We start from the raw sequence: 25,860 nt of genomic DNA, 5'->3' as shown, positions 1-25,860 counted from the left end.
GGTAGGTCTAAAAATGGAAGACTCTGATTAACATTTGGTGAGAATAGTTATTGCGAATGATTTAAATGCTTATTTTTAATCATTATACAGACAAATAGAATGTCTGAATTCATAGAATCCGGATAACTTCCACTGAGATTCTGTTAAGGGTGACTAAGTGTAACTGGCAACAAGTCACATGACAGTTAGAACATGGTGGATGTACAGCTGAATTTATATTGGGGGGGGGGGGTTTAAAGAAATTATACTCTTATCAGTCACAGCACAAGGATATATAAATGTCTGTTTTCTTTTATGGTGCTTCTATCTCCATCATTTCATCTTATTTCTAAAACTTTATGATATAGTAAATGATTTATCTCATTATATATTAAATTTAGACAAAGAGTTGAGCTCATGGGCTCCAACATAGACAGCAAGCCAAATATATTTACCATTATGATCATGCAAATAGTTTATGATGACAGTTTCTGAACATAATTGATGGATGATTTCAATATTTAGTTCATGTATTCCACACAGCCTCTCACTCTCTCTCTCTCTTTCCCCTCATTCTCACTTTTCAGAGCTGTGTTTAAATAGGCTGCTGAAACAGATGAAAAGATGAAGCACTTCAAAGCTTCAGCATTGTTTAGAGAATGCCTCCTGCTCAAACATGCCCCCACACCACATTCAAGAACACAGAGCATTACAGCAATCCTTCTGGAGGTGACCTTGCCACAGAAATAATCCTTCTGCTGCTAAGGTCAGCTGGACCTTTAAAGTTGCTTATTTATTTATTTATTTACTGCAAAAATAACAAGCACATTCTTTCCTCCCACATTGCTTTTATTGCTCTATTGTTTTTTGGGGGCTTTTTTCTTTCTTCCTGTTATCTGTCTTTACTCTTTGTTTTCTGATCATTTGCACAGTTATAATGCATATACTGTAGAGCACCTTGCTATAATGACTGTAAGCTTCACACCTCACAGATGACTCTGATATCAGTGCTTCTCTCTCCTTCAATGTGTAATTGAACTGCGTCTATGCATAATTAGTGTTGAGCAATTCAGTCACTTTCAAAGTCATCAAAGGCAAAGACTGTATCAAACCATTAGGTTGAAAAGAAAACTCTGAATATGGGTGGAAAACACATGAGTCACACTTAAAACATATGAATTTCAATGTTTTAGATTTCTGAATTTCTAAAATGTTGATGTGTTTGTTTCTTCAACTGAACAGATTTTGTGAAATTTAGCATTACATTGCACATCAATGGATCCTCTGCAGTGAATGGGTGCCATCAGAATGAAAGTCCATACAGCTGATAAAAACATTGCATGATTCTAGTCCACCAGTTAACCTCTTGTGAAGTGAAAAACTTGTGTTTGTTTGTAAGAAACAGATCCATCATTAAAGTGCTTTCCCTCCTTTCCATAACCCATAACAATGCTTCCATAAATAAGCTAATTGACGGACTGGAGTCATGTAAATCATTTGTGGATTGTTGTGACGTTTTTTATCAGCTGTTTGGACTCTCATTCGGACGGCACCCATTCACTGCAGAGAATCTATTGCTGACCCATTCATGTAATGCTAAATTTTTATTCTGATAAAAAAAAAAAAAAAAAACCTCATTACTTTTCTACATTTTCCAAAAAAGTTCAGCAAATTTTCATTTTTGGGTGAACTATTCCTTTAATTATAAACATAACTTTCACTAACTTTTGACAAAAAAAAAAATTGACAATTATTTTTCTCCCCTTATTTTTGAAACCTTAAATGGTCTTGTTGCATGGTTTACTTAAAAGGTATTGTAACGTTTGAGCCAATGAGACGTGCGGATCCATGCGCAAGCTTTTCTTGGTCAGAGACATGGTCATAACAGGCATGGGTCAAACAATGGCAAACAGGTATATAGAGGGCAAGACAAAGAATATTCCTAGAACAAGCGTGGGTCTTTGATGAGCAAACAATATCCAGAGGGCTAAGCAAGAGGGGTAATCCAGTATCCAGAGCAAAAGGGTCAAAACACGAGTAACACGGGAAGGCAAGGAAAAGACTAAACTAAGAAAACTAGAAACAGAGACAAGACTATGAAAACAAGGAACTGAAACAAGACTATGAAAACAAGAAACTAACACAGAAAGGCTTACATATCGCCGCTATCACTAGGAGAGGGATATATGCAGAACAATACTCAGCAGTTTGAAAGTGGTCTAAGAGAGTGTTATATAGTGAATGTGTGATGGGTTACAGCTGTGTGCAATCAGTGCATTCAGCTGTGTGTGTGTAATCAGTGCCTTCAGCTGTATGTGTGTAATTATTGCAATGGATGATGGGAACTGTAGTCCGGGGTGATGTGCAACAGTTAGTGTGGTGCAAGAATCCATGTAGTGAGCGGGTGACCTCTGGTGGTGAGTGAATGGAAGTTCATAGACCAGATCATGACAGGTATATGCTATTGTAACAATCAAAATAATTTTTAATACTTTTTATTGACATGAGCACCCACATAGCCAAAAAAGCTGATTTTATTATACAGTAATTAAATGTAAATATTGCATGTCATACCATTTAATGTCAACTAGCTACATGTGTGTTAAAAGCAAAATATCGGTGTCACTCTGCTGTCTGAAACAGCCTTCACTGGGAAGAATCTAGTTGATACTTTCCTTATTCTTCATTTGGGTGACACTGATAGGGACAGTGAGAGGTTTGAATATGTTGTGAAAGAGTTAACGGGCTCTGTAGTCTGTAGGGCTCACGAACGGCTTACATTCTCTATAACACTAACCCTTCTCTCTTCTTTCATCTTTTAATCCTGCGCTCATAAGGTTGCTAGATAAGTGGCCATGACTAACACGTCTCTCTCTGTCTGTCTCTCTCTCTCTCTCAGCCCTTCTAATGGGAAAGAAGGGGAACAGCCCACATAATGAGAGACTTTACCTTCTTTTGAAGACAAATTGGACTGAAATTCCATCTTTGATGAATCTCCCTTTCAAATGAGCAATGTTTAAAGACGGAAGCACTAGACAGAGTAAGAAAAAGATGAAGGAAGGAGAAGGACGTGGGATACATATACAGAGGGGTACAAGGAAGAAAGAGCTCCGCTTCCTGCTCTGTTTTAGGCTTACATCTTCTGTTTGTTTGTGTCCTGATTTCAAAGCCTTCAGAACCAGTGAAGGCCAAACTTCATGCATCCTGAATGATAAGATTACTATGCAATTCAGGATGAGCATTCCACATAATGCAAAATAAATTTGATATATTATATATAGCCAGGCCCTAAAATTAAACTGCCACTTAGTTTCACAACTGATCAATAAAATAAGTCTCTTATCCTCATCAAGACTGCATTTATGTGATCAAAAAATAGAGCAAAAAGAGTAATCTTAAAAAATATTATTACACTTTTAAATATCAGTTTTCTCTTTTATTATATTTCAAAATGTAATTTATCGGTGTGATGGCAAAACTGAATTTTCAGCTTCTTGGTGAGCAAGAGACCACTTTCAAAAAATTCAAGAAATTTTAGTTATTCCAAATTCCTTTTAATGACAGTGTATATGTCATCACATTCTGGAGAAACGGTTTATGCATTCTAAACCTTCTAGATCAGTGGTTCTCAACCTTTTTGACTCAAAGGCCCCTCCGTTGTCCCACAGTATTATTAATATGGTGAATGTGATTTCACCAAGTACAACATTTTCCTGGATCAACATCCTTGATGATCCTGGAACAACATTCCAATCAACCAGTCAGAATTGAGTGATAAGTTTTCAAAAAATGTCTGTTTTAGGCTTACAATCAAGGTTAGATGCTTCTACACCCTTGTTATTCACCATCATTTCCCACTGATTTTAGGAATAAATTATGGGTAGGGTTAGGTTTAGGGGTAGGGATTTAGGTTAGGTCTATATTTTTGGACAGTAATGTTAAAAAATCACCAACACAGCAGCTAATCCAATACTTTTTATTATTTGGCATAATCACAGCGACCTTCCAAATACCACTTTCTTCAAAACCTTCAAAGTATTGATACATATGAAATTTATAAACCATGATTTATTTTATGCAGCCCTCTTAGAAGTTTGCTGATACATCGTTGTGAATCATTGTTCTAGAGATGACTATTTAAATCTAATGATCCAGTTCCTTATAAAATACAGCACTTAGCAGCCACCATGTTTTATTTATTTGTTACTTTATTGTTATTTATTTATTACTTTGGCATTTGAACAAACACCTGATATCATATCACCCAAAAAGAATGTTAATAATAAGTGTAAACAGTTAATAGGATTTCTTTTTCTATGTAGATAATATGCTGTTATAGACTATTTCATAGCAACTTTATTTTTTTCCCTTCCTCTATCATTTTCTAGGCCAAGACATTTGCTAAGTTTTTTTTTTCTGTGTTTATTTTAGTGAGGCATCTGTAGAACAGATCTGAACATGTTGACCAGCACAGTCAAATTAACCAGTTAAACAATATTTAATAACATGCAAGAGGTGGTGAACTTTGGGAATGACAGGCGATTTGGTTCTGTGAAAAACATCAGTTCTGACTAGATCTCTATATAGATATGATTCATTTTACAGTCTTTCCGTTTCTATAACTCTCATTCTATCTCTTTACATACACATATTTTCTCTCTCTCTCTTTGTCTGTGTGTCACAGTCTCTCTCTCTGTCTCTCTGGCAGAAGAGTTATTTACATCTCTAATGCTTTCATCTGGTATTCCCTTTGTGTGATTGTTGTGTACCCACAAACTCTCTAAAGTCACATCTTAGAAGTCTTCGCTGGCTTAACAAAGACGCCATTTCTGTTTTCACCGTTTTGATTTTCTCTTTCGTCCCTCAAATCTCATGTCATCTCAAATGCATGATGATGGCAGTGGAATGATTATAGACTTTATGAGGAAGGGCAAAGACCCCAGTATGGTTCTGGTCCAGACTGCAGGCCTGGGCGGCACTCTGGGGACATCTAGATATAATATATTATAGTGAGACACTTCAGAGGAAGTCACAGACGCCTGCTTGCTGTAGCTAAGCCTTTGAAGCTACTTGAAGTAGAAGAGCGCCATTGTCCTCAAAACCCTGTAGGCATGTTGCAGGAGAGGGAGAGAGACAGAGAGCTTGAAAGAGATAGTTCAAGAAAGAGAGAGGGAGACTTTTGGAAGGCACTGTAAATGTCATCCCCATGTTGACGCAACACAAAATGCAATGGCCACTCGTGTCTCACTTTGTCCCTTTTGTCCTCTCTGAAGTGCATACAGATATAGTGTTTAGAGCTGTGTGTTTGTGTGTGTATGTGTGTGTGTGTGTGTGTGTGTGTGTGTGTGTGTGTGTGTGTGTGTGGTGTGTGTGTGTGTGTGTGTGTGTGTGTGTGTGTGTGTGTGTGTGTGTGTGTGTGTGTGTGTGTGTGTGTGTGTGCGTGTGAGGATTTGTGATATGTCCGGCATACACCTGTTCAGACTTAGACTGCTCTACCATGGCAGACAGATTAAAGCCCCTTACCAGAGCAGTGTAACAGAGGCTGGTAAGCTGCAGTAAAAGTGTCCTGTAATGACACTGGATTATTCATAACTGTTTTTAGCAGCTTTACAGCAATACAAAAGACAACTGTAGAGAAGGAGAGTTTTTATGTAGGAAAGAAGAAGAGTGCTTCTCATTGTGAACACCAAGAGAGAGAGATCATGAACAACAATACAAAGTCAAATAAAAAAAAAAAAAAAAATATATATATATATATATATAATATATAATAGACATAATATGCAATATGCATTTAAGCAAATACTTTTGTATACACTGAAAAAATATGTAGAAAAGTTTTCACTCTAGTAAATTGCTAGTCAGTTTCACAATACATTACAAAAACAGCAGGTAACTCATCAAATTAAATTAGATTAGGTAGAAATACGGATTACATTTTCTTGTAAAATTTACATCTGTAATTTTAATCTGTAAAAGTATTATATATATATATAAGATATATATATATATAATATATATATATATATATATATATATATATATATATATATATATATATATATATAGCTTGTGAACGGCAAAAATTCATATCTCAAAATATTAGATCAAGCAAAAAAAAAAAAAAAGAAAAAGGATTTGCAAAACAGAAAAGTTCAAGTTCTTTAAATTATGTTAATTTATGCACTGAACACTTGGTCAGGGCTCCTTTAGCACAAACTCCAGCATCAGTGAGGTGTGGCATGTAAGTGATTAACCTGTGGCACTGCTGAGGCACTTTTGAGCCTTCAGCTTGTCTGTATTGTTGGATCAACTGTTTCTCATCTTTCTCTTGAAAATATCCCAAAGATTCCATACGTGTTCAGGTCAGGCTGAACAATCAAGCACAGTAATCATGGTCAGCAAACCACTTGAAAGTGGTTTCGGCACTGTGGGCAGGTGCTAAAGTCCTGCTGGAAAAGGAAATCAGCATGTCCATAAAGCTTGTCAGCAGATGGAAGCATAAAGTGCCCCAAAATCTCCTGGTAAATGGCTGCATTGACTTTGTACTTGATAAAACACAATGAATCAACACCAGCAAACATCATGGCACCCCTAATCATCACTGACTTCGGAAACTGTACACTGGACTTCAAGTAGCTTGGATTCTGTGCCTCTCCAGTCTTCCTCCAAACTCCAGTCCTTGATTTCCGAACGAAATGCAAAATTTACTTTTATCTGAAAAGAGGACTTTGGACCACTGAGCAATGGTCCAGTTCTTTTTCTCCTTAGCCCAGGTAAGATGCTTCTGACGTTGTTTCTGTTTCAAAAGTGGCTTGGTACCCCTTTTCCTGAAGACGTCTGAACAATGTGACTCCAGCTTCAGTCCACTCCTTGTGAAGCTCTCCCAAGTGTTTGAATCGGCTTTGCTTGGCAATATTCTCAAGCTTTGGGGCATCCCTGTTGCTTGTGCACCTTTTCCTACCCAATTTATTCCTTCCAGTCAACTTTGCATTTAATATGCTTTGATACAGCACTCTGTGAACAGCCACCCCTTTCAGTAATGACCTTCTGTAACTTACCCTCTTTGTGTAGGGAGTCAATGATTGTCTTCTGGGCCATTGCCAAGTCAGCAGTCTTCCCCATTATTGTGGTTTCAAAGAACAAGAGATACGCAGAATTTATACTGGGGATGGTCATTTAATGAAACTCAAATGTAAATATTCTAATATTTTGAGATACTGGATTTTTGACTTTCATAAGCTGTAAGCTCTAATAATCAAAATTAAAAGAAACAAACAAAAGAAAAATGTTTGAAATGTTTTACTTAACGTAATGAATCTAGAATATATTAAAGTTTCACTTTTTGAAATCAGTTACAAAACAAAACTCTTCATGATATTCAAATTTTTTGAGATGCACCTTTATATATATTTTTCTGGGGCATTTCCACCGAGGAGGCAAGGAGGGCAGTGTCTCCTAAAAATTGGATGAGAAAATAATCGATATTACAAAACTGAAACAAAGCAAATGTTGTTAACAAATATGATATTAAAAGTGTAAAAGTCACTCATTTTTATAAAGTAACACTGTCCAACAGCGACACCTGCAGGTAGAATACTTGCGGAGGCTTGCCTCCATTCAGCCCATTGACTTACAATAGAGACTCCTTAGTGTGCAGTGGGTTTAGTGGGAGTTAATAGAGAAATGAATGGGGGAAAATCACGTGAGAGGAGGCAAGGGTAGTTGACAAATAGGCAGTAAAAAATGCTTTTTTTGTAAAAGAATAAAAAAATAAAACTTGAAATGATCTGAAGACGTGATGACTGTGTCAGTTAGTGAGCATTCAGCGTGATGAAATGAAAGATATATCTTTGTGTCTGTTACAGTCTTTACAGGGCTTTTACGACGATGACTCGAAAATAAGTTGTATATTAAAAAGAACAGCTGAACATCAGTTCACTCTTAAAAAATGGAGTGTCTACTACACTAAGTGCAAATAGGCAGAAGCTATTTACACTAACTCCACCTATCAATGTAAGGTTACTACAAAAGATGATAGTTAATTAATAAGTTCAGTGGTTTAGACAGTAAAGTGCATACCGAAGTAATTTTTGATGCGATCAACCCGGGTTAGATACTTTTTTTTCTCCATTTTCAAATCTCATTTCACATTAAGTAGGTGTAGGGAGGGCTTACTATTGTCCCAATAGAGTGGTGGAACTATGATGTCACTTTGTAGGCAAAAACACGAAAGCGAGTTAGCATTTTACCACTTCCGGTTTCATCGTCCCAGACTCAATGGGTTTTTCGAATGGGAGTTTGATTAAATCCCCTAAAATATGGTCCGCGGTCCACACAAGCTCAAGATACTTTCATGTTTTAGTCTATGACATAAAACACACCAGTTACACCCCACTCTGATTTTTTTTAAACTGTAAAATTTCTTTAAAAAACACGGTTGCTAACAAGTTGCTAAATGGGACTACAGGCGCTGTCAGAGACATTAAACATCACACCGAACAGTTTATCAATTTACAGTATTTTCCAATTGTAGTGTATAATTTATGGTACAATTAATTGTAGAATAACCAATTAATAGTTTCCCGTATTTTATATTGTTGTTCAACAATGTTTTTAGCTTTGCCCCGAAATGCAACACAAGTCTTCGGATGGAAGATGCTCGTTTTATCACTTTCCTACTGATGCGGAGACTCTGAAATAATTTTGTATATCCACCCTAACAAAACGATAGCTGAAATGTGGTACTTTATTCACCAAAATAAGTTTAATCTTACCATATCCAAAAACTTACTCACTCTCCTGTTATTTAATAGATTAAATGCACTAGAATTTTATTGAATAGTTAGTGGAGACACGTTTTTAATTAAAATATTCATATTAATCAAGGATTTATTGACTTTTAATGCACCTTATTTCGAAATGTACAGAAATATGTGCTTTCATGTCTTTTAGTTATGATTATTTCATTTATACACTATACTATTTATAACTAATGTCTCAATTCAGTTTTAGTTTGGCTCTAGTTTTGTATTTATTCCAGTTTATTTGAAAAGGTTCATGTAGCATGGATTAAAATTCATAAACAGAGTAAATCCTTTTCACTAAATGTGTTAAAAATAAGTTTGAAAAAGTTGTGGGAAGCATGGTGGTGGTGACGCTGAAGGCGAGCCACTGTGGTGCTGTAGTTCGTTTATAGCCTAAATTTAGCTTTTAAGTTCTGGTGCTTTTATTTAGGCTTCAGAATTCATCAAAGTTATATTATTATGTGAAGATTATCTTGATAGACAAAACGTGTAAGTTTCATGAACTATGGCTGAACACAGCTTATTTTTTTGCGATAATCCAAAAGCCTATGGAAAAATCCTATTGGCTTTTTGTCGAGGGAACCAGTGTCATGCTAACAGTCCCCCCATTTTCAGGGGCTCAAATGTAATTGGACAAATAAATATAATCATAAATAAAACGTTCATTTTTAATATTTTGTTGAGAATCCTTTGCAGGCAATGACTGCCTTCAAGGTGCTTTAAGCAATTTTTGCCAAATTTTGAAATCTCCGCCCCACATATATGTACACAACCATGGCAATGATGATACCAAACTGTTGATTTGGCCACTCCGAATGTTCTCTGATGGATTTGTTTGTGTTTGAAGCCTAACAATTGTCTGTTTCTCTTGCATGGAGAGCTCCTTTGACTGCATGATATGGGTTCACAGCAACAGCTTTTAAATGCAAATGGCACACTTAGAATCAACTCCAGACCTTTTAACTGCTTAACTGATGTAGAAATAATGAAGGAATAGCCCACATCTGTCCATGGAATGGCTTTTTAATCAACTGTCCAATTACTTATGGTCCCTAGAAAAAGGGTGAGGTACATATTAAAGAGCTGTAATTCCTTAACCTTTCCTCCAATTGTGTTGAGAATACCCTCAAATTAAAGCTCATTTCATAAAGCCCATATTCATTATACAACTGTAACTTCAATATGTTTTGGTCAACAGCTAAAATAATAAAAAATTGTTCCTGTGTCCAAATATATATGGACCTAACTAAATATATACAGTATACATGTATATGTGTGTTGAAATAAGAGATAACACCAAACGATATGTATTGTATCTATTATATGTGTATTATAGAGTGAGTGATTTGTAAGGAAAAAGTATAATTTTTCCTAAAACCTTAGATATACCTGTAAAACTTTAAAAACTTTTCTTTTTTTACTTGGTGGTAAATCAATCTCATTTCTAATAACTAGTACATTTATTTTATTGTTTTGAACATATTTTGTTTATTATTGCCATAAGCTACAGGTAACAGGTTACAGACAGGCATTTAAAAAAACTGAATGGGCATCGTGTTCCCCTGGCTAAAATGCCAAATATTCTGCCTGATAACTTGCTGTGCATAATATGGGTTTGGAAAAACATGAGGGTGAGTAAACGATGACAAACTTCAACTAATCCTTTAACTGATCTTAATATGACCCATTTGTGTATGTGTTTGTATAGGTATCAGATGTCTGACCACACACATCAGCACTGTGAGAGACCTGTTCAAATGTCTTTTACTAGGAATGCATTGAGCAGAGCATACCATCTGCCATATAAAACATTCACAGTCAGATGGAAAGAGGGAGAAAGTAACCTGCTTCATTTATTAGACTTTATTAATTTATTAATTATCCAATGTCTCATTGCTCTCTGTTCTAAAACTATTTTCATAATAATCCTGCTTTGAAAACTTGATTTCAGTTAAAACAGATCATTTGTCACCCTGGACCACAAAACCAGTCTAAAGTCTCTGGGGTATATTTGTAGCAATAGCCAAAAATACATTGTATGGGTCAAAGTGGTTGATTTTTCTTTTATGCCAAAAGTAATTAGGATATTAAATAAAAATCATGTTACATGAATATATTTTATACATTTCCTACTGTAAATACATCAAAACTTAATTTTTGATTAGTAATATGCATTGCTAAGAACTTCATTTGGACAACTTTAAAAGATATCACCCCCAAAATCCAGATATTCAAATAATTGTATGTCAGCCAAAAATCAACATATGAAAACAGATATTTGTAAAATAATAACTAACCAAACATAAAAAAAAATATAACAAATTAAATCTTATATAATCAACAAACATAATATTTAAAAAACTCAACCTCAAAAAATTTACCCAAAAAACTACCCTTATGACTGGTTTTATGGTCCAGGGTCACATCTGACATCTTCAAATATACCTGTGAAATATCTTCTGAGCTCTTATACTGTAAGCCATGACAGCTGGGGGAACTGTGCTCCAATAATTTAGTTTATAAATATGTAAAAATTATATATATATATATATATATATATAATATATATATATATATATCTATATATATATATAAGTATATATATATATAAAACCAAGCCAGATTTTATTGATATTTATTATTTGATTCTGTTTATCTATTCCATTTCTATAGGGTTTGCAGTAATATAATAGTGTGGGTAATAGGATTACATTTTTGAGTTTAATAAATGCAGTGACCCTTATGTCATTTTAAAACTGTATGAGTTTAGTTCTGAGACATTTCTGTCCCCGATTGAAAGTCCATGCAACGAAAACTTAACTATATTTTTTGGCAGTATTATTTTGACATTTTCCCAATGGCAATTTTACCTAAGGCCAAGAACACTGCATTGGATTTACATCGAATTGGCCAGAGAGTTTACCCATGAAAATTTTATGAAAAACAATATTACTATACATATTTAATCAAAACAGACATTCAAAAACATATTAAAAAAAAGATATTTATTCACTTTTTTTTTTTTTTATTTTTTTTTATGGAGTCTTGTATTCTCACTTTTTTTTATCCATTTAACACATCCTTGGTATTAATAACTAAAAGTATTAATTTCTTAAAAAAAAAAAAAAAAGATTTACTGACCCCAGACTTAGTGTATATTGTAACACAAAAATTCTATTTTGAATAAACACTGTTCTTATTAAATTTTTATATCAAAGAATCCTGTAACAAGTATCAAAAGGTCCCCAAAAATATTAAGCAGCAAAACTGTTTCCAGCATTGATTATAAATCAGCATATTGATTTCTGAAGCATCATATGACACTGAAGACTGGAGTAATAAATTATATTAAAATAGAAAACTGTTATTTTAAATTGCAATAATATTTCCCAAATTTTTTTGTTGATCAAATAGATACAGCATTGGTTAGCATAAGAAACTTATTTTAAAAAAACATCAAATATCTTATATTTGATTTGATTTATTTGATCTATTCGATTTCTATAGGGTTTGCAGTAATATAATAGTGTGGGTAATAGGATTACATTTTTGAGTGTAAATGCAGTGACCCTTATGTCATTTTAAAACTGTATGACTTTAGTTCAGCCATAGAAACACAAATGAAGATATTTTCTGAGACATTTCTGTCCCCGATTGAAAGTCCATGCAACCAAAACGTCACAATTCATTAAAAGTTCATTAAAACATAAACATAGAATAGAGTGTCCATTTTTATGATGAACAGATTTTAATTTAGGCTTCTATTCATTTATAAACAGGTTGAGGCACATTAATCAAAGTGCAACTGATGCACAAGAACTATACCTCATTGATTCCGGCTACCATATTTTATGTGATCAGTGTATATGCGATGCGTTGATCAATGTTGATATATGAATAAATGCTTAAATGTAATCTGTTCATCATATAAATCATTTTTTTGAGTTGTCAGTTTTAGTTAAATGGACTTTAAATGGAGGGACTGGCAGAACCTGATTTTACCAAGTGTGACATGTTCCTAGATCAACATCTTTGTTGACCCTGGAAACAACATTGTGATTAACCAATCAGATGTGAAGAACCAATTTACAGTTTTTATGAAGTTTAGGCTTACAAGCAGTGTTTGGTGCTTGTACATCAGTGTCATTCATCCATCATTTCCTTTGATTTTAGAGATTACTAATGGGTAAGGTTAGTTTTAGGTGTAGAGATATGGTCAAGACTACATTTTTGGATACAATGTTGTTCCAGAGTCAACAAAATATGCTGACCTAGGAACACATCTAATTCAGGACGTGGGACTGCAGTCTTGCAAAAACTTTTCTGTGTGTGTTTGGAAAATGATTGAAAGCCTTAAAGGGGGGCTACAATGGTGTTTCATGTATTCAGATTTGTTCACAGTGTTAAAGAGATGGATTCTCATGCTAAACATGCCAAAGTTTTAAAAAATTATTTGGATGAATGATGGAGAATTTCTGTGCCGAAAATCTTACTTCCGGGTTGGTACAATGGTGCGTTCAAGTCCTCCTGGGAATTTCGTACGTACGAGGAGGGAAGTCGTGCTGACGACGTGAGGTGAATTCAAGTCAGTTTCGTCGGAGCAAGATGGCGCTGTACCTTCCTTTAATGAATAGCAAGAAATTACAGCAAGGTTTAATAACTCTGCTTATAGAAAAATGCTAAACGGAGAGATAAAGGTGCACAAATGTTAGGATTTTTAGGTGTAATTCATTAACTTGCTGCTTATAACAAGATTAATGATGATCATGATAAATGACAGTTTATAGACTAGTAAACATTGAAATTCAGTTAAAATGTACCGTCAACTACAGACGATGCATCCATTGATTCCGCCATGTTAATCACTGACACACCCCCAACTCGTACAGATCGGGGCTTAAAGAAAATCCCGAGCTCCCCACTGGTATTTACGATATTGTGGTGGCGTTCATGTGCATTCAACTAGTAAATACGATCAATACGAGATGATTTGAACGCACCACAAGTTTCGGCTGGTTTTTTTTTCGATCGTGGATCTAATGACGTAGAAGATGGTAGAACTCCTTATATGAGCATTTCTCTCGGAAAAGCACGCCCGTGCACATGTCGACCAGAGGAGAGCGAGACCGCGCCCATCAATGCGCTTCATCGGGAAATCCTCTGCAGCGCTGCATAGGATTTGTTCGAGAATGTCTCCAAATAAGTGTGTTTTTGGATGTGATGGAAAGTTTACTGTGTTCAGCTTCCCAAAGAACCCAGAGTTACACGAACAGCAACGGAGTGTAGCAGGTGCGTTTGGGTGTTCTCGTCATTTCAGTGACTAATGTTTTATAAACAAGGCCCAGGTTGATGCTGATTTGCACATGGTTTGCTATTAAAACATGGAGCGGTCCCAGTGATAAAAGACCCCATTCATGTAAGTACAACTGCATCAGATTTCTGTCTTTTGTTGGAAATCAGCACATAAGTGAATATATGTTAATGGAAACAACACGAAACATCAGTATTATAGCTCCACCCATGGCACACCTCCAGGAGCTCAGTTTTTTCCGGAGAGAATCAGAAAGCTGTATTTTTCTTTTATAAATATGATAAAACTGAAGGATGCAGTACTACTCTACAGGTCCTCAAGATACACAATGCACTGGGTCAGTTAGCCAATCAGAGCAGACTGCTCTTGTCGGAAGGAGGGACTTTGTAGAAAATGACGCGTTTGAAAGAGGCGGGGCATAGAGGACCTACAGTATTTGAAAAATAATGTGTTTTTTGAACATTTAAGCATGTCAACATATTCTGTTTCACCAAATACACAAAATAATGATCTTTAAAAAAGCATCATATGACCCCTTTAACATTTTTTGACATTGTTCAAATGTGAGATTTGACAAACTGGGATTTGATGCGAACCATATCAAATCCATCCAAATCAAAGAGAAAAATTCACCTTACTGTGCTAAATGTTTTGGCTGAGCGTAAAAGCTAATTAACTTAGCTGTCGTTTGCACAGCTGGGCCAGTAAACGGTATCAATATGACTCCATATTGCTTTAGCCATTTGCCACTTGCAAACACCGGCTGAGTCCCCATACCACTGCTCTCCTTTCTACATACCCCATGATTTCAGCTTGCTGCTTAATATTTGCTTTTCTCTTTTTTGATTTGATTTTGTTTGATGCTTGTTTTGCTGATGATAAAATATCAGCAAGAGCTGACCAATTAGCTGTCTCATACTCACCAGGTGGTTGAGAGCATCTTAAAGCACTCCAGCTGTTTTTAAAGAGTACTTTGAAAAGGGGAAAAAATAAATTAATAAATGTGAGAACGAGTGTCCTGAACAAAGAGAAGAGAAAAAGAAGATGAGGTTCATAGAATGCTTTTTGATTAAGTCTTAAAAGAAAGCAGATTCACAGTCCTGTTTGTCCTCGCTTTGACACGAGTCAAACAACAAGGCTTCAGTCCACACAGGCCTATCATCATAAGCCAAAATAATTAATATTATACAAATCCCCCATTTTGACAGCTGTAATGGGCCACTCTCATAGCACATCTATGAATCTGCCAGACTTTCTCTCGGCTAGCTGCATGGTCAGAATCTAATGTGGCGCTGGCTACCAGACAATCTTCTCTTTCATGTCTCAGAGGCTATGAAGAAACCAACAGAGTCTTACATCGGCCGAGAAACTCATGCAGCTTAAAAACGGCAAAGGCAATGTTTTTCATTTGAGTTGCCCTTTCATTTTTTTCTCCTTGCTAACTTTTTGATCTAAATCTTCTTAACTTTATATTAAATGCTGTGGCCTGCTTGAGGTGTCAGAGTCTTTCCAATCACTGTTTATCTGATGGATTCCAGCAAGTCTGGAAATCAAGCAAAGATTTTGACTCATGTAAGTATAAGAACACAAACAGATGTCATCAGCAGCATGTATTTGTATATCAGTGTGTATGTGTGAGAATGAGGCTGGGTGTTTGTTAGTGTTTGCATGTTTGCAGCGTTGCTAATGACTCACCAAAAGAATGTTTTCTCTCTTCCTCTTATGTAGGTATCTCTTTGTTGTAGTCCTGATAACAATAAGCATATAAGTGATGTGGTAAAGTAACTGCTAACACAGGGACGTAAAATGCATGCTATTCCTTTCAGGGTTCTGATAGAGGTCACAGGCTAAGGATGTCATTGCTCACATCAGGAGTATTTCTAGCTGTTAAAGGTACTGGGTCTTTGTTTTGAACAGAAGCACAATGCCTCTGTGTGTGTCTCTTTCTGTGTGATTAGAGAGATTTAAAACTTTAACTTTTTAATGTAACATGATGCAACAGTTGCAGTGAAATGCTCTGATATAGCTCAATAGAAGGAGCTAGCATTTGAGTGACTAAATGATAGCAACAGACTATTTGATTGCACACTGCCTGTCACTTTTCATTGGTCTTTGACTCAAGGACCTCAGAATCATTTATTCTAAAAAAAAAGTTTAACACAATCTTAGAAGTAACTCATCTTAAAATAATAATTTATTATTGGAGGCATATAGCAAGACTATTGTAAGGTTCTTGCTAATAAATGTGTTTATAACAAACCGTTTTTATACTACATTTTGTCAGTTATGTCTCTATGTAGGTTTCATTTAGATCATTTAGAACTGAAGTATATTTTTTGGCAGTATTATTTTGACATTTTCCCAATGCCAGTTTTACCTAAGGCCAAGAATATTGCATTGGATTTACACTGAATTGGCCAGAGAATTTAAGGGATTGGCAAGAGATAGAAAACATTTTGACTATACATTGTTAATCAACACAGCCATTCAAAAGTGTGGGATCAGTAAGATTTTAATTATTTTATTTTATTTATTTCTTCTTTTTTTTGTTTTTACGTTTTTGATTATTATTTTTTTTTTAATTTTTTAATGGAGTCTTGTATTCTATTTTTTTCATCCATTTAACACATAAAATGAATTAAAAACTAAATCAATAAAAAAAAAAAACAAACATATATTAAAAATCAGCACATTGATTTCTGAAGTATCATAATTAACAAAAGAAATAAGTAATAAATTATATTAAAATAGAAAATTATTTTGAATTGTAATATTATTTCACAAAATTATATATATATATATATATATATATATATATATATATATATATATATATATATATTTATTTATTTATTTTATTTTTTTTTTTTTTTTATTTTTTTTTTTTTATTTATCAAATAGATACAGCATTGATTAGCATAAGAAAAAAAAACATTAAAAATCTTACTGATACCAAACTTTTAATATTTTATGATGAAATAATGTGAATTTTTACTGCTACTACTAATATAATCCAACATTAGTTAATTTAAAGTAGTCTAAGCTTTCTGAGATCTGGAATTTAGATACTCAATCAGTGCATGTGGCTTACATCCACATGAGTTGCGTTTGTCAATCAGCTTCAGAACAGGTAACTCTCAACAGATGCTTGAAGACTTCCTTTAACTGTGTGTGTGTGTGTTTTGAACTCCCACTGCAAGGCTTGCTGTGACTGCTCTTGACTGAGTGGTGTTAAATGGGCTTTTGTGTCTGATAGTGTGTGTGTATGTGTGTGTTTGTGATATTCTGTCATTGAGCTGTGGGTTCAGATGAATCTGTCTCTCTGGGATCGCTCACCACTCTGCTGCCTTTTCATCTCTAAAGCCACTTGGCCTGCGGACAGGCAAGGAGAGAGAAAGAGCAATGGACAATGCGAGGAAGAATGAATGAGCTGAGAGGGATTCCAGGCAGTGGAGAGATCGCTGGCTTCACTTCCCCTGTGATCGGGCCTTTTCTTATTTGTCCTCCCACCCTTGGCATTATCCGGCATGAATTCTTTGGAATGCTTTGGTACTGCTTAATTTACATGTATGCCAACAGGCTTTTAATGTATTTAAATCTTGGAAGATGTTCAAAGGAAACCCATAATTCCTCTGAAATAGGCCTTTTGAAGGTTTTATCTCGCTCTTTCTCTCTAGCTAATCTCACAGCCCCTCAGCATGCCACAGCAATTTTGCTAATGCCAATTAAGCTTTGCATTAGCATAAAAACAGCCTTTAAAGTTTTGCCCTTTTCATATGAAATAAAGAATAATATTGAATGCTTGACCATTTACAACTTAAAACAAATGTCTTTGGAGCTTTTCACTTACAGCCTACTTCAGGGAAATAAAGCGCTCTTTCTTCACTGTTTCCATCAGCTTTCCGGTGAACGAGGGAAAAGGTGGGAAGAAATCCCTTAATGAAGACTCAACAGATTTCCCTTTAATGAGCAGAAGCTGTTTTGAGACATCTCAAATTCTTCTTTCTTTTCAAATGAAGGTTATGCTATAAATGTTGTACATGCCGGCGCACCGGAGCGCAGCTCTGCAGAAATGTTGTAATTGCCATGCAGTTTTGTTAGGAATCAATTAATTAGCATTAGGGCTGCACTCCAAAGCACAGAGCAGCACATGGCAGAGTTTCATTAGCCAATAATGTGCAAATGCCACCCAGAGGAGGCGCGCAAATTCTTTTCAGATTTCTTGCATGTTTGTGTGGAAGTTTAAAGCATTTCTTTTCTCTTTGCCCTATTCTCTGCATGGGAGGCTGGGAACATTCCTGTCTCACTTGCTCTCCATTACTGTCTCTCTCTGTAAAATGGAAAACTGTGGGAACCACGGACCACTCCCAAAAACACTCAACCTGAGTAAATCCTGTCCACTGCTTAAGTGTCATTAGTATGCTTACATATACAATATATGGGCATAAAAGTCATCGGATGCCCATTTTCCACAAGTTGATATGATTCTTTAGGGTCTTATTGAATAGTCTGTAACATAGTTTGGTTAAAATTTCTCAATGGTAGTGTAAAACAACACCATTTTACCAAAAACAGCTCTTTTCAGAGCAAGCCGTTTTGTAGCATTTTTCTTTAAATGTTAATGAGCTCTGCTGACTCCGCCCCCTCTTCTAAGTCGCTCTCAGAGAGACTGTTTACTATAGCCGCATTCATCGAGAAACTTGCTAATTAGCACATTATTAGGAAAAGCGATTTGCAAAGATTCATAAAAAAAACCTTATACCCACTTTTTCTGTTGGTGAAGCTGGACCACGAATGATTCATGTGAAGATAGACACATTTAGGTAGACCGGGGGCACATTCCAATGTAATCTTGCTCTTCCGCTCACCATCAGGTTTGATGGGGGCCAGGACTGGTGTGGCGGCCTGTCTACATCCAGCTCTACGGCGCCACTTGCTGGAGACTGCTGCGGATGCGGAGCGGGGGCGGACACAGGGGGCTGCCCTCGGCGACGAGCAGGCTGGGGCACTGCAGCTGGTGGATGGGTGGATGCAGCAGCTGCCCACTGGGCAGAAGGTTGGACTGCCTCAGTCTGCTCCTGTGCAGCCGAGAACCGCTGGGCTAGATTCTCGACCATGTCGCCGAAGAGGCCGGTCTGGGACACAGGGGCATTAAAGGAACCGATCTTTGTTGGCGTTCCTCATTTCAACCAGACTCAGCCAGAGATGGCGCTCCTGGACCACAAGCGTGGATATTGCATGACCCAGAGAACACGCTGTGACCTTCGTCGCTTGGAGTGCGAGGTCAGTGGCGGTTCGGAGTTCTTTCAGAAGTTCCGGATCGTGACAACCCTCGTGCAGGTCCTTCAGTGCCTTGGCCTGGTGCACCTGCAGTAACGGCATAGCGTGTAAGGCGGAAGCAGCTTCCCCGCAAGCCATATAGGCACTGCTGGTTAGACCAGACGAATGCCTATAAGCCCGTGAAGGAAGCAGCGGGTCTCCCCGCCAGCAGGAGGCAGACTTAGGACACAATTGCATCATTACTGCCGGCTCCACTGGGGGAAATCACCAAATACCTCTTCGCTGCACCGCCGTCGAGGGTGGGGGCGGGAGGAGGAGCCCACCGGCCGGAATCTGGCAGTAAAAGGTGGTGTCCATGACCTGGTGAGCTCGTCATGCACTTCCAGGAAGAAAGGCACCAGGATGGAGCCACCTCGAGAAACCAATCATCCCGGCTCGAGGGCTCGGGATGCGGTGGAGATTTCCACTCGATCCCTACCAACTCGGCGGCCCGGGAAAGCATAGCGGTCATCTCCGCATCCGATTCAGGCTTTGCCACCATTCCAGAGGGCGGCAGCGCGGCCAAATCTTCATCGGACAGCTCTCCCAATGCTGAGATCGACATCTGGTCGGGGGGAGGCCCACTGGATACCGCTGGTATGCTCTTTGAAGAGGGCCCAGCACGTTCTGTGGGTTGCTCCACTGGATCGGAGCTGCAAGAGGAGTGATGGTCCCCAGAGGGTTGGTTCCCTGCGGGGTTTGCCACCACTGTAATCCTCAAACCACCCGCGCTACTGCTGGAAGTGGTTCTCATCTGTCGGCCGCCAGAATGAGCCCCAGATCACGGCAGCAGCAACAGGACTCTGCTTCCCTGGAGGTAGCGAAGCCTGGTTCGCAGCTCCGAGATGGTCATCTTCCTGCAGTGGGAACATGACTGATCCACGAAGGCCACCTCAGCGTGCTTGATGCCCTGACACGTGAGGCAGCAATCGTGACCATCACCCGTTGCCAGGTAACGACCGCACCCAGAAACGCACGGGTGAAACGGCATCCTTATCAGGACGATCCGTTGCCTTTAAAAAGACGCACCCGTGAAGCTCTTGTAGAGAAATTTGCTCTTTAGGAAATGCTCTTTTAGTGCTGAGGCGAATAGGGGAATTGCCGACGCAACGCGACAGGGGGTAGTGTAGCCTGAACTGCGCAACCCACTTGACTCGGGAACGACCACCGCTGAAGCACTGTCTCGCCAACACACAAAGCTTCTGAGAGCGTGCTGAACTCGTAGTTCACACCAGACACAGTTAAGCAGAACGATACTAGCGCTCGGCTCCGAAGCAAAAAGCTGGTATGCATTGCACCTGCTGCCTTATTATACTCACGCTGTGATCAGCGGCAGATGGATGCAATAATTGCATGCCAATGTGCATTGGCTCATTTAGTTTACACTCGAAGTAGATTGGTCTATTGAAGCGATATCCCAATTCGTCGGTCACCGACGTGATGTCGAGAGTGACTGACTGAAAGGGAACCCAGACGACTTGTGGAAATCAACATTGTCACAAGTGCTGTCAATTCAGCTTAACTTGCATTGAACATTGAAATGAATATTTCTTTAATCTACAGGATTGATTCAGAATATGTTCAATTTACTCCACCGAAACAAGTGAACAGCCTGTCTGGTACTTTGTAGTCCAAAATAAAGGGAAATAAAAGTGATGCATTAAGCATAAACACAAAAATATATACTTTAGTATCTAGTTTAAAAACCGATGCACTTCGCAAATGAGTAATAAAAGAACAATAGGTTTTTGAAATGTTTAAAACTGGGTTTCCAGAAAACTGCCAACCAAGTAATTGCCTTATAAATAATCTTATCAGCTGAGGATGCTCCACTTTTTTCGCTTAGCTGTTGTCATGTAAGAACTTGTCATTATTTACTTGCGTTTACTGCAGCTCAGCTATGTGAAAAGAACCTCAAAAGCACCAAAGTAGAGAAAAACAGAGGAGAGAATGAAATGTTCAACCTATTAGCAGCTAGTCACTGCGACTGACTGTCTGCATAAGAAAGTGATTTCAACAGCGCTGGCTGTCAGCTGGCATGGCAGCTCATTGCAGATGAGCACACTCTCTGATTTCTAACTCTGTGCTTCAGTCGGTATTGATGAAATCAGTCAGACCCCAGATTCTTAGGATCTGTGAAGGAGGCATGGAGGATCAAAGCAGGCCAAGTGGCTCAAAATTACCTTGACCATCCAAAGCAGAGCGACTCTAAAGAAGGTAATTCTAAGATGCTGTCTAGCGGTCGCTGAGCAGACCTCAGTTAAAGAATTCACATCAAAGAGGATTGGAAATCTTGTCCCTCTCCCTCCCTCCTCTGTGGGCTCAATTGAACATTTAGCCTTTGGGTTTTGCCTTTTCTCCTCTCATCCTGTTCTAATTCTCATTCTAATGTTTTAAATTACCCATCCTTTTAAGTAAAAAGCTGTGCTGATGGAGGCCATTTAGATAAGTAACCTGCTCTTCTGTCCCTATAATGTCACTTCCTGCAGCATAACATGCTGTTTCTTATTTTAGCATTCTGCTGTACTATAAAATTCCTTCTTTTATGGTTAATATGTTGCTTCTTATGGAAAATAACACACCACTCATGGTACTTTGATATGAGGTGATCATTACTGTAATACACTCATTCTTAATCTGTTGTCTTTTTTCTCAGAGATTCCTTGTGTCCCGGCTATGATAGAAAAGATGCAAATAGCCAACAAGAAAAACAGGACGAGGAATGTCCAGGTATATATTAGTATACATTCTTTCACATACTGTCTTGTTTACTTGTCATCGAGCTGTTGTTAGACATGGTGTTCCCTTTCAGTCGGTCACTCTCGACGTCACGTCGGTGACCGACGAATTGGGATATCGCTTCGATAGACCAATCTACTTCGAGTGTAAACTAGATGAGCCAATGCATGTTGGCATACAATTATTACAACTAGCTGCCGCTGATCACAGCGTGAGTATAATAAGGCAGCAGGTGCAATGCATACCAGCTTTTCACTTCGGATCCGAGCAACAATATCGTTCTGCTCAACTGTGTCTAGTCGAGAACTACAAGTTCAGCACGCTCTCAGAAGCATCGTATGTTGGCGAGACGGTGCTTCAGCAGTGGTCGTTCCCGAGTTGAGTGGCTTGCGCACTTTCTAGCATTTCCTAAAGAGCAAATTTCTCTAAAAGAGCTCCACGGGTGCGTCTTTGTAAAGACGAAGGATCGTCCTTTTAAGGATGCTATTTCACCCGTGCGTTTCTGGGTGCGGTCATTACCTGGCACCGGGTGATGGTCACGATCGCTGCCTCATGTGTCTGGGCATCAAGCACACTGAGGTGGCCTTCGTGGATCAGTCATGTTCTCACTGCGGGAAGATGACCATCTTGGAGCTGCGAACCAGGCTCCGCTACCTTCAGAGAGGCAGAGTCCTGTTGCCGCTGCCGTGAACTGGGGCTCGTTCTGGTGGCCGACAGATGAGAACCACTTCCAGCAGTAGCGCGGGCAGTTTGAGGGTTACAGTGGTGGCAAACCCCGCAGGGAACCAACGCTCTGGGGACCATCATTCCTCTTGTACCTCCGATCCAGCGCAGCAACCCGTGGAACGCACTGGGCCTTCTTCAAAGAACGTATCAGCGGTATCCAGTGGAACTTCCCCCGACCAGATGTCAATCTCAGCATTGGAGGGAGAGCTGTCCGATGAAGATTCAGTCACACTGACGCCCTCAGGGACAGTGGCAAAGCCTGAATCGGATCCGGAGATGACAGATATGCCTTCCTAGGCCGCCGAGAGGGTAGGGCTCGAGTGGAAACCTCTACCGCGTCACCTAGTTTCAGTTTCCCCATTTGAATGATGAATATAGACTGTTGCCACTTGCTGGTATAGACAATAATTTCCTCTCAAACAAGTCCAGAACATATTTTCTAGTTGATCATTGCCTGTAGTCTTTGCAGTGTGTTCAAGTGCTACTTTTTGGCTCAGATGCAGCCGGCGTGAGGCGACAACAGTCGGCTTTTTTCATCACTAGTTCTTTGATGTTGGTTTTGATGTTGGCTGAAACAACGTGATGGTGCTCTGTCTACTTGTCTCACATAGACCTTTGCAGCTTATTCTGTCCGAGAACTGGCCACATAGACAAGAAGAAAGGTCTGTCTTATTGACATGTAAAGTGAATAAGCAGTTTGTTTTGCTTTGCTTAAGGAAATTTATCTCACAATAATTGGACAGCATGGAATATATATATATATATATATATATATATATATATATATATATATATATATATATATATATATATATATATATATATATATATAAAGAGTATCTTTTTGTATCTTTTTCAAAGGGTGCTTATATGTAAAATTTAGGTACTAATATGCACCCGATAGGAATAAATAAGGTACAAAAGTGTAACTTTTGATAGGAAACAGACATGACAGAGACTGCATTTTCTGTACTGTACAGTACTTGAAAACGTGTATACTAATTCACAGACATAACTAAGTAAACAGCAAAACATACACTCACTGGCCACTTGTTTAACTGCTTGTTAATGCAAAAATCTAATCAGCCAATCACATGGCAGCAACTCAGTGCATTTAGGCATGTAGACATGATCACGACAAGTTCAAACTGAGAATCAGAATGGGAAAGAAAGGTGATTAAAGCGATTTTGAATGTGGCATTGTTGCTGGTGCCAGACAAGGTGGTCTGAGTATTTCAGAAACTGCTAATCTCCTGGGATTTTCACAAACAACCATCTCCAGGTTTTACAGAGAATGGTCTGAAAATGAGAATTTCCAGTGAGTGTCAGTTCTGTACGGTGAAAATGCCTTGTCCATGTCAGAAATCAGAGGAGAATGGCCAGTTCTGGTTCTGGTTGTTCTCAGAGGCAACATTAGTTCAAATAACCACTCCTGACAAATGAAGTATGCAGGAGAGCATCTCTGAATCCACAACACATCAAACCTTGAAGCAGATGGGGCTACAGCAACAGAAGAACAAACCCGGGTGTCAATCCTGTTGGCTAAGAACAGGAAACTGATGCTACAATTCATACGGGCTCACCAAAATTGGACAATGTTTGCCTTGGTCTGATGAGCTTCGATTTCTGCTGTGATATTCGGATGGTAGGGTCAGAATTGACCCTTTGCAAAGACCCCCTTCTTCCCCCCTTAGTTATTGTTGCTATGTCCGACAAACCATGCTGCTCTCACGACACACATCATTTTCTCATACAGTGAAAAATACATTGTAGAGCAAAGAGGAGACTGACAACGTGCCAACAGACACGACAGAACAGGTTACTTCTTGTATGAAACAAAGTCTTAGCTTTCAAATTTTATTATTTTTTTCAACAAAATAAACGAACATCTACCACTCTTTATATCACAAAATAAACATGAAAGAACACCAAAGCGCCTCAGTTCAAGCGGCATGTTAAATGAACATCTTTTCTTATTTACTTAAGCAAAAAATAAACATGAATGAACATCAGAATGTATTTTATTTCGACTGTGGAAAAACGTCAGTACACACAATTTTTCAAGTTTACATCCACCTACGTTAATCTGCTCTCCTGTCTGGTTTGTTTGTCAATCATGCTCCCTGCGAAGGGACAATTTGGTGAAAAAAAGAACATACCTTGTGATGCTGTCACAAAGCCATTTAAAACAATCAGTTTACTAATCAAATGGCCTCCACAGTTACCAGATCCCAATCCAACAAAACACTTTTGGGTTGTGGGGGAATAAAAGATTTGCATCATGGATGTGCAGCTGAAAAATCTGCAGCAACGGCATAATATTTGTCATGTCAATATGGACCAAAATCCCTGAGGAATGTTTCCAGCACAATCTATGCCACAAAGAATTAAGGCAGTTCTAAATACAAAAGGGTGTCCAACCTGGTACAAGCAAGGTGTACGTAATAACGTGGCCAGTGATTGTATTGTGATGCTTGTGAATAGCAGTTAACTTGCTACTAAGTGCATTAAACTGAATTCTGAGTATCTTTGGTTTACCCTTACCTTTACATATAGTGGTTGGGAAAATTCAGCCAATCAGATTAGCGTTTAATAGATCAAGATTTTTTTTTTTTCCAAATCAAACCTTTATCCAACTCCCCTTTTTAAAAGTGAGAACAGTCTTGCATGCACACAAATAGACACACACCCCATGTTTTTATCACTAACAAAGCATCACTCCACATTTTAATAACCATGTATTAGTTCATGTAATCATCCACAGAGGTCATTGTACTGGTTATGTGTGGTCTATAAACAGCCTGGCCTTTAGTCTGTATAGAGCTGTGCTCTAAAACACACCATGTTAAGGCTGATTTATACTTCTGCGTTGGACCTACGCTGTAGCCTTTATGCCGTAGGCTATGCGTCAGTTTTCATTTATACTTCTGCATCGTTGTCCACGTCGACGTGCAGTACACTAGTCAAACCACTAGTCCG

This window comes from Cyprinus carpio, chromosome B7 (assembly GCF_018340385.1).
Source record: "Cyprinus carpio isolate SPL01 chromosome B7, ASM1834038v1, whole genome shotgun sequence".
In the NCBI taxonomy this organism is placed as follows: Eukaryota; Metazoa; Chordata; class Actinopteri; order Cypriniformes; family Cyprinidae; genus Cyprinus; species Cyprinus carpio.
This window is presented reverse-complemented; position numbering follows the sequence as displayed.